This window comes from Coenobita brevimanus, chromosome 44, assembly GCF_032717465.1.
Source record: "Coenobita brevimanus isolate Jiangsu-jjx chromosome 44, ASM3271746v2, whole genome shotgun sequence".
In the NCBI taxonomy this organism is placed as follows: domain Eukaryota; kingdom Metazoa; phylum Arthropoda; class Malacostraca; order Decapoda; family Coenobitidae; genus Coenobita; species Coenobita brevimanus.
The window spans coordinates 7,600,816-7,617,251 of record NC_136997.1 but is presented as its reverse complement, the minus strand read 5'-3'; the positions used below and the strand labels follow the sequence as shown (position 1 = coordinate 7,617,251).

General features: G+C 40.8%; 1 long non-coding RNA gene across 1 annotated transcript in view; it reads right to left on the bottom strand.

Annotated features, from left to right (window-relative positions):
- The window catches only part of LOC145398125 (uncharacterized), a 59,432-nt gene extending 44,023 nt beyond the window's left edge, over positions 1-15,409 (bottom strand). The window contains exon 1 of the long non-coding RNA XR_013897071.1: positions 15,313-15,409. This is a non-coding gene — a long non-coding RNA (uncharacterized LOC145398125). The remainder of the gene's footprint in view (positions 1-15,312) is intronic.
- Between the last annotated feature and the right edge of the window lie 1,027 nt (positions 15,410-16,436).

Genomic DNA, 16,436 nt, shown 5'->3' with positions numbered 1-16,436 from the left:
ACTGTCACTTGAAGTAACTTATAAAACTATTTTCCACTGTTCACTTATATTTACATTCACTGCTTTCACTTGCTGTTTACACATTATTTACAATTCCATTTGCACTGTTTTACTCAATAGATCGTAGTCACTCTTTATCAATTGTCAGCCCTTTACCTCTTTCCACACAAGGTTTAGTAGGGGGTAAAGGTCACAGGGCTCTTTGCATGGGGCTAAAAAGCGGCGGAAGTTAGTAGGAGCGAATCAGACATACTTTCACTTTGAAAGACGACAGTGAACTGATAGTGGTGGGCTCCTGCCGCCTGGCTAGGGTGAGTGCAATACTACCAACTTCAGCCCTGTGAGACCTGCTAATACATAGCAATGAAACGATTGGCAGGAAACCAAGACAATACATAATAAATTAGGTAGTTCCAGGTGAATGTAAATATCACTTAGGCGTCTCCCTTCCCTCCTTATATGTATATTTATTACGAAAATAGATTATATGGCATATTTCGAGGGGAAATAAACAGCGAAAATTAGCGAACGAGTGCACGTGAGATGTTGTCAGGTGATAATTAACCAATTCCAGGTGTATGGCACTATCACTTACCTTATTTCTTTTTTGTATATATTATTTGGTAAAAGAATAGGGCATAGGGCTTATTTCAATGGATGAAATCAGTGAAAAATTCCAAGGAAGATTTACTTAGCGTAGAATACAATGTGGTGGCCTGCAATAATTAGGTAGTTCCAGGTGAATGTAAATATCACTTAGGCTTCTTCCTTCCTTTCTTATATATATTTTTATTACGAAAATAGATTTACGGCATATTTCAAGGGGAAATAAACAACGAAAATTAGCAAACGAGTGCACGTGAAGTGTCAGGTGATAATTAGCCAATTCTAGATGTATGGCACTCTCACTTACCTTGTTTCTTTCTTGTATATATTATTTGGTATAAAAATAGGGCATAGAGTTTATTTCAATGGTGTCAAGTGGGGCTGGTGGAGGATTAGTGTCCCTCTCTGTAAAACAATTAACTCTAAGCCTCTGGCCACACCGTTTGGGATACATGGCGTCTGGCAATGAATGAATGAAAAAATAAGTGAAAAATTCCGGGGAAGATTTACTTAGTGTAGCACGGCCGGGCAGGCGAGAGGATAGGGTAATGGAGGGGAGGTAGGGAGGGGAGTCAAGAATGGGGAGAAATGGCTAAATTGTCAACAATGGATGGGAGTACAGATGAGATTAGGAGTGCTGACTAGTGTTGGACATTGGCAGTACTGATAGATGATACAGGCCACCACTTGAAAGCCCGGGGGAATTCAAAATAACACAGAATCACAATAGTAACACCCCGCGGTATGATCCCTTACTCCCAAGCGTCACGAAAGTGACGCCCCGCGGTTAAGGGGTTAATTAAACCTAACATAACTTAGCTTAACTGTAGCTACCTAATAATTCAACCGAACCTAACCTCCAGTATCATTCTCTCATTAAGTAGGACACAATTGTTGGTACAGCTTAACCCTTTAACCGCGGGCATTGTTTTGCCCCGACTGGCCTCTCCCGCGGGGGTTCCAGCCAAAATGTAAACAAACTTTAAACCTTTATAACTCTGCACAGAATAAATCTAGAGCGAAAAATAAGGTACCATTGGAAAGTACTAACCTTCGGCTTTGCAATGATGTAGGTTTCATGATTTCGTTGACTATCACTGGATGGGCAGTGCCATTAGAAGTGAGCGATCTAAAATCACCATTTTTCGCTCACACACCATTACCAAATGCCAACCTCATTCTGATAATAATACTATAAACAAATATGAACACTGCACATACGATAAACACCCACTCTGTGCTCACTGAGGCAGGTAAAAGGCACAGTAATTGCCCGCACTTCACTGCCACATCAGCGGTGTTGTAATCACTATTTTTCGCTCACACACCATTACCAAATGCCAACCTCATTCTGATAATAATACTATAAACATATATGAACACTGCACATACGATAAACACCCACTCTGTGTTCACTGAGGCAGGTAAAAGGCGCTGTAACTGCCTGCACTTCACTGCCACATCAGCGGTGTTGTCACTCACACAGCTGGACAGATACTGATGTGTGTTTGGTCAGGGGTGGGGTGGGGGGCCTGGGGGGTGGGAGGTGGGGGCCCGGGGGGTGCGAGGAGGGAGGTGGGGGGTCGGCTGGAGTGAAAAAACTTAATAGCTACTCTCCCTTGAAACAATTGGCGCACAGAAAAAACGCTCAGTATTCAAAATATTCACAAACATTCGAGAATGGCACCCGCGGTTTGGTCCAGTTTTTGCAATGTCATTCTGGGATGACACCCGCGGTTAAAGGGTTAACCCCTTAACCGCGGGACGTCACTTTCGTGACGCTTGGGAGCAAGGGATCATACTGCGGGGCGTCGCTTTTGTGATTCTGTGTTATTTTGAATTCACCCGGGCTTCCAAGTGGGGGCTTGTATCATCTACGAGTATCAGTACTGCCAATGTCCAACGCTAGTCAGCACTCCTAATCTCATCTGTACTCCCATCCATTGTTGACAATTTAGCCATTTCTCCCCGTTCTTGACTCCCCTCCCTACCCCCCCTCCATTACCCTATCCTCTCGCCTGCTCGGCCGTGCTACGCTAAGTAAATCTTCCCTGGAATTTTTCACTGATTTCATCCATTGAAATAAGCCCTATGCCCTATTCTTATACCAAATAATATATACAAGAAAGAAATAAGGTAAGTGAGAGTGCCATACACCTGGAATTGGCTAATTATCACCTGACAACACCGCACGTGCACTCGTTCGCTAATTTTCGCTGTTTTCTTCCCCTTGAAATATGCCGTATAATCTATTTTCGTAATAAATATACATATAAGGAGGGAAGGGAGAAGCCTAAGTGATATTTACATTCACCTGGAACTACCTAATTTATAAAGTATTGTCTATATTTCCTGCCAATCATTTCAGTGCTATACATAGCTGTTTCAAGAGCTAATGTTGGTAGTACTGAATATCCCCTAAGTAGGCCTCTACCCCACCCCTCCCTTATCAGTTCACTCTCATCTTCCGAAGTGGAGGTACATCTGTTTCCTCTTGCTGACTTCAGGGACTTTTTCACCCTCATCCAAAGGGCCCTGTGACCTTTACCCCCTACTAAACCTCGTGTGGAAAGAGGTAAAGGACTGACAATTGATAAAAGAGTGACTACGATCTTTCTATTGAGTAAAACAGTGCAAGTGGAATTGTAAATAATGTGTAAATAATGTGTAAACAGCAAGTGAAAGTAATGAATGTAAATATACGAGAACAATGGAAAATAGTTTTATAAGTTACTTCAAGTGACAGTGCATAACACTGTAAATAAAATAGAAATGTAAATAACTTAAATAAAATAGAGAACGTAAACAGAAATGTAAACGAGTAGTATTATAAGAATACATGTACAAGTATATACCCTAGGAGTAATGAAAGTGAAAGTTTCACTCTAGCATGTCTGAATACTATCAGTTATGAGAGTGAAGATGAAAGTGACATTCACTCTCAATGCTAGTATACAGGATGAGAAAGTGAATGCTACGTATTTTACTGAAAGAAATTGAATCCCTACAGTGACAATAAACTAATTCTACTGAAGGAAACTTATGGATAAAGACTGTAGATATATATAAGTGTTATATAGTAATAGAAATATAAAGTGTGAGGGGTTTTATGAATAATAAATGACAGAGTACCAAGAGCGAACTAGCGCAAGTGCGACGGTCAGACGCGCTCATAATTTTCATTGCTTTCACAGTGTTTTTTTTTTTTGGAGTATGGATCTCAAACTACTTGAAAATCATAGAGTAGTGTTTATAGTGTTAATATCTGGCTTTGGTAATCATATTACAGGTTGTTGGGAAGTGTAAAGTGGAGACTTCGTTACCCAACTTCAGAGGTCTCCACAAGTCCTACGGTAACTGACGAAGGCTCAACAAACATTCCAGGAGAAAGCTGAAGGTATGTGCCATAAGCATATGTAATTTTAATATTCTAGGACTAATAACTGATTTTTGGCAAATATTTTTTGAGAGTCTGTCGGAGCCCGAATAACCCCGCGGCACACGCAAAACATCGATAAACATGCTCGCGGTGTAGGGGCTAAGGAACGTGATGATAATAACAAGGAAAATTTGTTATTATTTTACAAGTTGCCAATATGTAGTTCTGGGATATTACCACCATAAATGCGCAGTACAGCAAGGTAGCCCCAAATGCATGGGTTTCGTTCCAAACGTGGTGCATTCAGCACAAAACCGCGTAAGTTTTAATTATTCCTTATTTTGCTCCCTAGACCCCCTAAATGTGGTGTTTTGCTGTTATCTGCCATTGATAATCAATATGATGCACTGTAAGTGGTTAGAAGGTTTATTTAATGTTATAACTTACAAATACAGTACCGCACAGCAAAACTTCAACATACAAATACGTACACACGAGGCAACATTCCGACACTGATCAGTTTCGGGACAATTCGCCGTCGCAACAATAACAAGACAATTCGCCGTCATTAATGAAGACAGCTATGGGTGACGCTAGAATATAATTCAAAGGCGACTACAGTGAGGAAGAAACAAATCAATTATTCGCTAAAGATGCACCTACTAAATAATATCCAAAGCCTACGCAACTGACCATAAACTCTGATGGATCCCCTTGAATATACTTACTAAAGTATTAAATAATAATAACCATACTGTATTTATAAAAGTATTGATTACTTAATATGTATATTTCTAGAATGACAGGGAATCCTCCAGGGTGCGAATTGTCCTGATGGGGAATCGTCCATGTTTTGATGAGGAATTGTCTGATGGCGAACTGACTTGGTCCCGATCATGGGTAATCATTTAAATCAGGTTAACTGGTTACAAGGCTTTATTTAATGCTTTAACTTTATTTAAGTGCTTTAACGTACATACCAGAACAGTAAAAATTTAACTTACAAATACAGTACTGTGGAAAAGCAGTACAGCAAATCTTTAACAAACAAATAAAAAGGGCAATATTCCGACGCCTATCAGGTTAACTGGTTATAAGGCTTTATTTCCTGCTTTAACATTATTTAATAGTACTTTAACTTGTGCATAAGTTTACCAGAATAGTAATGTAAATATTTAACTTACAAATATAGTACTGTGGAAAAGAAGTACAGCGAATCACATTATCACGTGATCCAAACAAACCGTGCGTGATCTGCTGATGTTCGAGGATTTGGTCTTTCCAAGGCCTCTCTTGCGTAAAATTATAGTTTTCGTAACGGTTCTTTAATCTTACGTTGTCTTATACATATCCCAGCACTTACCATGAATAATTGCGAGCGCGTTCGGCAAGAACGTGTTTGGGGTGAGCTTACTGTATATTGCCTAAGAATGCTAATGAACCCCATAACCCCACTTGGAAATTGATATTTACAGAGATAATGAATTTAATCAACATTTCCCAAAAAACCATACCTTCGGTCCTGACTCAGCCAGTCCATGTAAAATATGCGTGTGTTCATAAGTGTGTTTCTCTTTCCATCGACTGCGCATGCGTCTGCTTGGTCTGTTTCACCTACTCATAGGCACACTTTATATCACGTGCTGGTATTCTACCAATCAATTTGAAACGTGGTCTTTCATTACTTTTGCATGGAAAATTCAAATCCTCCTTGCTGTGGCTTCCGAGGAAGTATGACGTGGTCTGTCCCCTGGATGTAATATTGATTATTTACGCATTATTAACCCCTTCTTTACCGAAAATGTGTTTTAATGTACCCCAGTACGTCACTTGTAAACACCCGTGAGATACCGGAACTGCAACCGTTGTACCCTGGTACACCCTCTAATGAATGGCAACATATGGGCCTCAGGGTAGCCCGGTAAGGGTGTTTTTGAGGACCTCATGTTAGCAACAGCTCTGTGTTTTGACAACAAAGACTGTGACGAAGTTCTGACGAATTCTGACATCATAAGATACGTCATGACTGAGTTGTGATGGCACCAATGGCTTGCTCACTCAACTGTGATGTAACCACTGGACCAATTATTATTTTATTTATAATTTCTACTACAGATATCGTACAATACTTTCCACTAGCATACGGCAAAATTTACACCCCTTGGCCTGCCTGAAAAAGTCAGTTACCATGCACTTGACCACGAGAGAGGGTGTACAGGATATTTTTCTCTCATGGCGTCACTGGCGGATTCTGATAGTGACGAGTTTATTCCCGATGATACTTATTTGGATGTATCAGATGATAATGCAACTGTGTCTGATGTGTCAGCAGATGACAGTGATGATGACTATGAACCTGAAAATGATAGCGAAGTTGATGTGAGTGAGGAGGAGGAGGAAATTAGGGATCTTAGTGATGCCACACTCTCGGCAACAAGTGGGTCAAGGTCCCCATCACCATCACATGTGTCCACACACTTCATGCTTTTGTCTGATCCATTTGGAGATGCCAGACCTAACGTTCTGCCTACTGTGGAAGAGGATTTTGTGGATGTGCATCCAGGAATTGTTACACATCATGCATCACATTCAATGACTGCATTTGACTGCTTCCAGCTGTTTATGAGTAAAGATGTAATGAACTCGCTATGTGTGTGGACAAATACTCGTGCAGAACATTTTTTCAGAGACAATCCGACAAAGAATCCAAATAACTTTATGGGGAAAAAATGGACAGATGTGACAGTTGATGAATTGTTTGTGTTTTTTGCCTTACAACTAACCACGGGATTGAACAAATTACCTCGCTTGTCTCATTACTAGAGCTCATCTGTGTTGTGCCGAGGTCCACCTGTTTTTACCGCAGCTGTTATGAGCCGCAACAGGTTTTTTCAGATCCTCAGATTTCTTAGGTTTTCACATCCTGATGATGCTGTTCCCAGAAAGCCCATGTCAAGGATTGGAATGTTCTTCCAGATGCTGCATGAGAAATGTATGGGATATTTTTCTGCTGGGGAAAATTTTGCAGTGGATGAATCTCTCATTCTGTATAAAGGACGTCTGCATTTTCGCCAGTATATCAAAACCAAGAGGAAGCGTTTTGGCCTGAAACAGTTTTCACTCTGCCCAAGTTCTCCAAATGCCCGAGGTTATACGTGGAATTTTTGTCTCTACACAACTGGCCTATATGATGAAATGTTGCAGGATCTTGAGCTTGCAGTTCTCAGCAAGTCTGAACGTGTCCCTGTTTATCTGATGAAGTCTCTGCTCAATAAAGGGAGGCACGTAGTACTAGATAACTGGTACAGTTCTCTTCATCTTGCTGAATTTTTACTTAGTAAGAAGACACTAACCACTGGGACAATTCGTCCAAACAGAGGGGTACCAAAGAACATCTCATCCCAGCGACTTCAAATGCCTCAAGGTGTATTTGGGAGAAAGGAGGATATTCTTGTTATGAAGTACTGTGATCGTAAAGTTGTGCAAGTTATCACAACTAAGTATGAGGCTGGTTATGTGGAGCACACACGTCATCTGAGAGGTGGAAACGTAAAGATGGTCAAGAAGCCCCTACCTATTCAGAGGTGCAATGAGCAGATGGGAGCTGTAGATTTTGTGGATCAAGTACTTGAACCCTACGATCCCACAATGAAATCCTTCGCATGGTTCAAAAAGCTAGGATTACACATGGTAACTAGAATGGTACCGAATGCTCGCATTGTATACCAAAACCTACATGCATGTACTAGGAGTATTGAGTACCATGACTTCCTGAAAACTGTTATTCATGAAATTTTGTATGAATACAGTCTGGGTTATGTTGCCTTGCTCACTGCAAATGAAGAAATACTGTCTCCTAAGAAAAAACAAAAAAGAACAAGATACACCCCACCTACAGGTGCACAACATAGCACCTCTGATGCTGCACAGCCACAGCTAACTCATGGACTCATGTCCATACCTGCTACTGCAACACGTCGTCGGCCACAATGAAGATGCAGAGTATGTACTGCTGAAGGGCGAACAAAGTGGTCTAGGAAATACTGCCCTGCATGCAATGAACAGCCTGGCTTATGTTCTCCAGAACATTTCCAGGCCTGGCACAGCCAGTAGCCAACATGCACTCCTTCCTACCTTCTTTCTCTTCATTCTCTTGTCTTTCACTTACCTTTTTTTTTTTTCTTTCATAGTTTACTTTTCACTTCCTTTATTTTGTTTGTTATTATGGCTTTCCTTTTTGTTTATTTTGTTATACATTACATCCTCTTCCTTCTCCATTTTCTTTTATTTTATTCCTATCTTTCGCATATGCCCTGGCTTCACCAGTTTGCGTCTGCCTTAGAGCGCACCACAGCACATCGCTACTTTATCGACATAATTAGACCGTTATTTATCGTCCAAAATCAACTCAACTTACAAGGTAAATAAATAAGCCATCCATCTGTGCATGACATTCTTTTCAAGCCAATTTGTACTGTAGTTACCTGGGTAACAGTACTTTAGCATAAGGTATGAAAACTTATATAATGAGTTATTTTATAATCATTTCATTGCAACGGCAATATCACGTTGGCTTTATGAGATCATCAATATACAAACAAATAACAAAGTGTGAATAGTTTGGACGTGGTAATAAAACATACACTACCCCTCACACTACGGGAGGGGGAGCCGTCAGGTCGGTATGGTAGTGTTTACATTCGGGGGAGGGGTTGGTAAAGAAGGGGTTAAGCGTTTCCACTTGGAACCAGAGGAAGCTGTTGAGTTATTGAAAACACACAGTGTATTTTTTCTGGTAGTTTTTGATGGGATTTGAGTGATTTTGACCCTCATTTTTGTCAGAAATACTTAATTTTGCCTCTTTTCTGATCATGAACTTTGGCTGGATGAGGGGGTGAATTGCAGCAGTTTCGACAGAAAACAAAGACAAAACTAACTCAAAATGAATAAAAAATCATTAGAAAAATATACTGCACAACCTGGACCATCATTTCTCGGTATTATTTTACAAGTGGACAATACGCAGTTTTGGAATTTTAGCACCATTAATGTATAGTATAGTCCCTAAGGACCATACTGAACCCCCATAACCCTATTCGGAAACAGATATTTTCAGAGGTAATGAATTTAATTTAAAATTCCAAAAAAAAACTACCTTGGATCTTCATTCAGCCACTCCAGGTAAAAAATGCGTGTGTTCGTACGTGTGTTTCTCTTCCCTTCGACTACGCATGAGTCTCATAGGTCTGTATCACCCACTCATAGACCTTCTTTAGGTCAAGTGATGGAATTCTGCCAATGAATTTGAACTGCAGTCTTTGATTCAGTCTGGATGGAAAATTCAAATCCTTCACGGTATGGCCTCTGAAGAAGAAAGATGTGCTGTGTGTCCCGGGTGTGATATTGATTATTTACGGATGATTAAGCGTTTCCACTCCTGAGGAGGCTATTGAGTTTTTTAGAAGACACGGTGTAGTACCTTCTGAAGTTTATTGCCCAGATTGTCAGGAACCGTGTAAATTTAGAAGAGACAAACATCAGTGGTACAGTGGTTGGTACAAAAAGTACGCAAAAACCAAGAAACGGGTCCAGTGTAGTTTCTGTGTGTTTGACTACAAAGGAAGTTTTTTTGGACAACACACACCTTCCTGCCTGGCAAATTATATTGTTCATAAACCACTGGATTCAAAAGTTCTGAAACCACGACGTTATTATCACGTTTCAAGTGGTCGACAAAGACAAGTGTGGACTGGCGAAGCTTTTGCTCAGAAGTGACCCTTTCGTGGCTACAGAACCAGCCACTCATTGGGGGAACTGGCGTTCTCGTCGAGATTGACGAGACATTTTTTTTTTTAGGGCAAAATATGATCGTGGGAGAATCCTAAGGGATGTGTGGCTTTTTGGAGGGTTTGAAAGGCTTGGAAAAAAGTTTTTCTTGGTGCTTTTAGTGAAAGGGGATCAAGTACTTGACAGGAGTTCTGCAACCCTTGTGCCAATTATCAAAAAATTCATTCGGTCAGGTAACATCGTTAACAGTGACAGTTGGGCTGCCTATTGATGGTTGGCGGACAAGGGGTACACGCATTGTGTGATTAACCACAAGGAGGCATTTATAGACCCAGACGACCCTACCATCAATACGCAGACCACTTAAAGACTGTGGCGTGATGTAAAGGAGTGGTCTAAGCATCCTGGACTACGGACTGAATATTTTGAACAGTACAGGTAACTCGCACGGAACACGATCTCACGGAACGCGCTCGCAATTATACACGGTAAGGGCTGGGATACATGTAAGACAACGTAAGATTAAAAAACCATTATGAAAACTACAAATTAACACAGGAGAGGCCTTTGAAAGATCAAATCCTCGAACGTCACCGCAGCGCGCGGTTTGTTTTGATTACGTGACGATCTACGCGGGAAATTATTCAGTGAGTGAGACATTCCCGAGTACAGTAGCACAGTATTTGTAAGTTAAATATTTACAGTACTGTACTGTTCTGGTAAGTTTATGTGCAACTTAAAGTACTATTAAATAACGTTAAAGCAAGAAATAAAGTCTTATAACCAGTTTACCTGATAGGCGTCAGAATATTGCCTTTTTTATTTGTTCGTTTTTTCTACAGTACTGTACAGTATTTGTAAGTTAAATATTTACTGTTCTCGTATGAATTGTACTTGTAAGCACTTAAATAAAGTTAAATCATTAAATAAAGCCTTGTAACCAGTTAACCCGATTTATGATTACCCATGATCGGCGTCGGAATACTGCCTTTTTTGTTTGTTCGTTAAACTCTTACTGTACTGCTTTTCTACAGTACTGTATTTGTAAGTTAAATATTTACTGTTCTGGAATGTACTTGTAAGCAATTAAAACATTAAATAAAGCCTTGTAACCAGTTAACCTGATTTATATAACTACCCATGATTGGCGTCGGAATATTGCCTTTTTTGTTTGTTCGTTAAAGACTTATAATAAGAGAAAAATACATTTTTGTCTTGGTATCTTTACCTATTTGCTCAGGTTTGCTGTAATGGTTTGGATCAATTGATGCAATGCAACTTGTAGAAAACTGTGAAAACTTTCGGGAAGTGAACGAAAATCTGGGACATGAGACTGACCTTGACTTCACCCCCTCGAGTCATGTATCATCTGTCAGTTCACCACCCGCTATCGTGAGGAGTGGATGCACGATTTTTTCGCTCGTGGCCATGCCTAACCACACATAGTTACACCCATTATCTCGACCCAGACAGAAAATATAACCTTTTTCCTCCCTTGCAAAACACAAACAACCACCCTGTTTACGAGACAGCAATATATATTGCGAAAATAACAAGGTAAAATGATAAAGATGAACGTAAAATGATAAAGATGAACATGTTATGACGGAAGAAGTACGTCGTTTTCCCCGTCTGTAAACGTATTTATTTCTGTTTTGTATCTGTATTCGTAATAATTAGACTTATTGTTAGTTCTGAAACTGCATTACGATTCTATTTTTAGCCATTCTCATGGTGTGGGAGCTGAAAGTTGTGACACAACTTCCTTATTGCTCATCGGATTGACCCTCCACTTTATTGTCCTTTGGCAGAGTCTAGCCTTGGAGGAAGTGCAGTTTTCTCATTTAGGACTGAAAATTCAACTCTTTCATTCCCTTTTCCAAGCATGGGCACAGTGATAACGTAAAAAATAACTCAAAACTACCATAAACATATGTTAAAAAGGTGAAAATGTATTCATAACATTTTTTTTTTCCAGCCATTCCTAACAGATTATGTACTGAAATCATTTGATATCACAGTACTGCATTTCTAAGTTAAATATGTACTGTTCTGGTATGTACTTGTAAGTTAAAGCACTGGTACCAGTTAACCTGATTTATATGATTACCTATGATCGGCGTCGGAATGTTTCCTTGTGTTTACGTACAGTATTTGTGTGTTGAAGTTTTGCTCTGGAGTACTGTATTTGTGAGTTATAACATTAAATAAACCTTCTAACCACTTAAAGTGCTTTCTAGTGATTACCAGTGACAGATAACAGCAAAACAACACATTTGGGGGGTCTAGGGAGCAAAATACGGAGTAGTTTAAATATACGCGATTTCACACCTAACACGGCACGGTAGGAACGAAACCCATGTGTTCCGTGCGAGTTACCTGTACTTCTCTAGGTATCTGTTTCTTCAAGCGAACCCTTAGCAAACATTACACCACTTCCTTATTGCTGCAGCCGCACTATACCCACCACAGCCAGATCAGCCACGTGAACAACCTGGTGCTGTTGCCGCTATTCCACTAGGCCTACTCCCAGAAGACGACGACAACCCTGATGACCCTCGTCCTGGACCATCGTATCTCTAGGGTAAGCATTCCCCTCGGATAGGTTAGGTAAGTTAGGTTAGGTTTAGTGTGTTTGGTGAGGTTATGTTACGTACTCCCCTAGGATAGGTTAGGTATATTGGGTTAGGTTTGGTTAATTTTAGTGTGTTCGGTGAGACTGTTAGGTCTGATTCGTTTGGTTTGGTCTGTTCGGTTAGGTTTATGGGTGGTGCAGTATATTTTTCTGGTAGTATTTGATGCAAGTTCAGTTTTCTTTACTTCATTTTTATCAAAAAATGCTTTATTTCACCTAGGCCTAGTTGTCCAGTCAAATTTCATGATTGGAAAAGAGGGACAATGAGGTATTTCCGGAAGGTCAGAAACATTTGAATCAAATCAAAAACCGTCAGAAAAATATATTGTACTACCTGGGGAGTGTATTGTCCACTTGTAAAAATTTACTCGTTTCTCTAAGGCAGAGGTTCTTAACCTGGGAGGCATGCCCCTCTAGGGGGGGAATGAGTAAATTCCAGGGGGGGTGCGAGCGAAGGGGAAAAAGTAGGAATTTCTCTAATTATATTTGTAATTATCTTAACAAGAGTGTGGTTAATATCAAGATGATTATGAAAGAAATTCAAAACATGCTTGAACGGCTTTATGAACTACGAGAAGAATTAGCAGTATTTCTGGATTTACAGTAGAAGGCAGATCTCCATGACAATTTCCAGTCTGAAGGCTTTCTGCTATCTCTAGCTTACCTTGTGGACATCTTCGAAGCGCTGATTGCCATCAACATCATCATGCACCATGACACCATTCAACCCTTCATGGCTAAACTTGACCTCTGGAAATGTCAAATTCAGGATGGAAATACAGCCTGTTTTGGTACCGTAACTTGGATTCTGCTCTCAATCACAGTTACCTTGATTCTGAGTTTAAAAAAATAATAATCACTCATCTGACTGACTTGAAAGCAGAATTCATCAGATACTTTCCAGATAGGGATGAGAAATGTGAAGCCTGGAAATTCATCAGGAACCCATTTCAATGTGAAGTAGCTGATTATTCAGATGAAGTGCAAGAGGAGTTTCTTGGGTATCCTCAGCTGAGGAAGACTTCAAAGAACTGGCTCTTCAGACGTTCTGGGTCAAGTACCTTCCTGTTTACCCTCTGATCTCACATGAAGCACTTCGGATTCTGACAATGTTTGGATCCATGTATCTTTGTGAAGCTGCATTTTCCATGCTCGTTGCTGTCGAAATGAAGTACAGAATCTGGCTGAATATGCGGAAGGGGACTTATGTTGTGCACCCTCTGGCATTGAACCATGCATTCAAGATCTGGTAACTAAGAAGCAGTGTCAAGTATCTCATTAAACTGGTAAGAAAGTAAGCTGGGTATATTGTTTGCACAGAAATCATGCCCAATAAAAAGACTAAAACCACCCTTTTTTTTTTTCCCCCTTAAAATCTGGGAGGGAATTTTATCAATTAGGTTGAAGATGCAAGGAGGGCGTGGAGGGAAGGAACGACTACTGGAGGCGACATGGTAGTAAAATGGTTAAGAACCACTTCTCTAAGGTAAGTATTCTGCTGCAGCACATTAGGTTAGGTTTGGTTAGTTTAGGTCTGTTTGGCTTGGTAAACCAGTTGTGCAGTACATTTTTCTGGTGGTTTTTGATGCGATTTGAGTGATTTTTCTGTTCTTTTGACACTTAGGTTAGGTTAGGTTAGATTTGTTTGGTTAGGTTAATCGGTTGTACATTATTTCTGGGGTCTTTTTATGCGATTTGAGTGATTTTTCTGCGTGTTTTGTTGGTTAGGTTAGGTTAGGTTTGATTATGTTAGGTCTGTTAGGTTAGGTTTGATTATGTTAGGTGTTAGGTTAGGTTATCCAGTTGTGCAGTATATTTTTCTGGTGGTTTTGATGCGACTGAGTGATTTTTCCGTTCTTTTGTCAGTTAGGTTAGGTTAGGTCTGGTTAGGTTAGGTTAGGCTAGGTTATGTTAGGTTAGATCTATTTGGTTAGGTTAACCAGTTGTGCATTATATTTTTCTGGGATCTTTTTACACAATTTGAGTGATTTTTCTGTGTTTTGTCAGTTAGGTTAGGTTAGGTCTTTGGTTAGGTTAGGTCTGTTTGGTTAGGTTAATTGGTTGTGCAGTGTACGTATTTTACTGGTGGTTTTTAGTGCGATTTGAGTTATTTTTGCCTTTGTTTTCTGTTGAAAATTCTTCATTTCACCCCCTCATCCAATCAAAGTTCATGATTGGAAACGAGGCAAAATGAAGCATTTCCAACAAAAGTGAAGGTCAAAATCACTCAAATCTCATCAAAAACTACCAGAAAAATATACTGCACAACCTGGGGGATGTATTGGCAACTTGTAAAAATTTACTGAAAATTTTTCTGCATGAACTTGTAACTTACCACCCTGAAAATATTCAGAAACACACTGAGGTGGTTTGGCCATGTGGAGAGGATGGAGAGTGAGAGACTGATGAGAAGAGTGTATGTGAGTGAGGTGGAGGGGGGGAGAGGGAGAGGGAGGCCAAGGATGAGATGGAGGGATGGAGTGGAGAGGTACTGTACATGAGAGAGGGGGATGTGAGCTGGGAACAGGACAATGAAAAGGCGGGCTACAGGGCGACATGCAGGCGATTTGTTTGTGGCCACCCCTTACGGGATTAAGGCAACAAGGCGTCTGGTAATAGACTGAAATAGAAAACATTCAGAATATGGAAAACAAACTGGATGAATATTAAATACATTGGTAACGACTTTCTTCTGCTTCAAGTAAAGCGTACATTTACCAATGACAAAAACAGGAATTTTTTCAGCAGGAAAAGGTAATTTACCACCCTGAAAATAGTCAGAAAACAAACTGGAGGAATATGAATTGAATTGGTGAGGTCTTTCTGCTGCTTCAAGTAAAGCGTACTCTGCCCAAAACTGTGAGTTACTAGTGGTAAAAACTGTATTCACAACCAGCCCCCGTACCCGTTAGGCGCTGGACGTCCCCATTGGTTCCAGGAAAAGTCCCCAGCACCAGGCGTCAGGGTTTCAGGACAACTGGCGGCTGCCACTGTCAATTCGCCGTCACAACAATAACAAGACGATTCGCCGTCAGGACGATTCCCCGTCATTTATTTTCATGTCACTTTATTTAGCAAGTACACAAGTTTTCGAATCATGTGGTTATCAAAGTGATGGTGGTTTATTGTTTTTATAATAAATGTAAAATATGGCATCAAGCAGTGGGTATTAACTGAAAAAATATAAATACATTGAACCAGGTGAGTAAACCAGGTGAGAAACGCGAATCAGGCGATGTATGATCTATCACTTCATCGTTTAATATAAGGTTACATACGAGACACTGGCATTTATATAAATGTCTAATAACCTTAAGTGAACGATCAATATTGTTATGCAACATATCCTGGGTCCCGACTCCTCGGTTCCAGACATGGTGCAGTTCTCTCTTTATTCCCGACCGGGTCAGTGTCAGCAATGAAGGAAAATACAAACACCACGGATCAAAAGCACTCTCATATATTAACATAAGGCGAATAGGTTCTATGATCAAAACAAAGGAACTGCAATGACTCAAAATAACAAATACAATATAAAATGCAGTGTAATATCACCGACGGCAACCCAACTCCCCCAGAAGGAGCCCACAGAGGAACACATACAGCGCTCCTGGGCTCCGGACGACAGGAACGTATGTCCGCCCGGGCCGCGCGCCCCTGTGACGAAGAGCTCACCCGCCGCTACCATAGCAGGAATACGAGACTACCTTCCGGGCGAGCCGACCACCAACAACCACGGGGTGGAGCTGTTACTCCAGCTCCACTCAGCACCCCTGAGATGGCCGGTAGCCGCTCAACCCTCCTACAGGAGAAGGCCTACAGCCGCTCCGAAGGCAACAAGGAGATGGCTGGTAGCTGCTCCTGCCTTCGTCAGTAGACGGCCAGTAGCAGCTCTGAAGGTGCCCCTCAAGGGACGGCTTATAGCCGCTCGACCCTCCTACAGAAGACGGCCTGCAGCCGCTCTGGAGGTAACAAGGAGATGGCCGGTAGCCGCTCCCGCCTTCGTCAGGAGACGGCCAGTAGCCACTC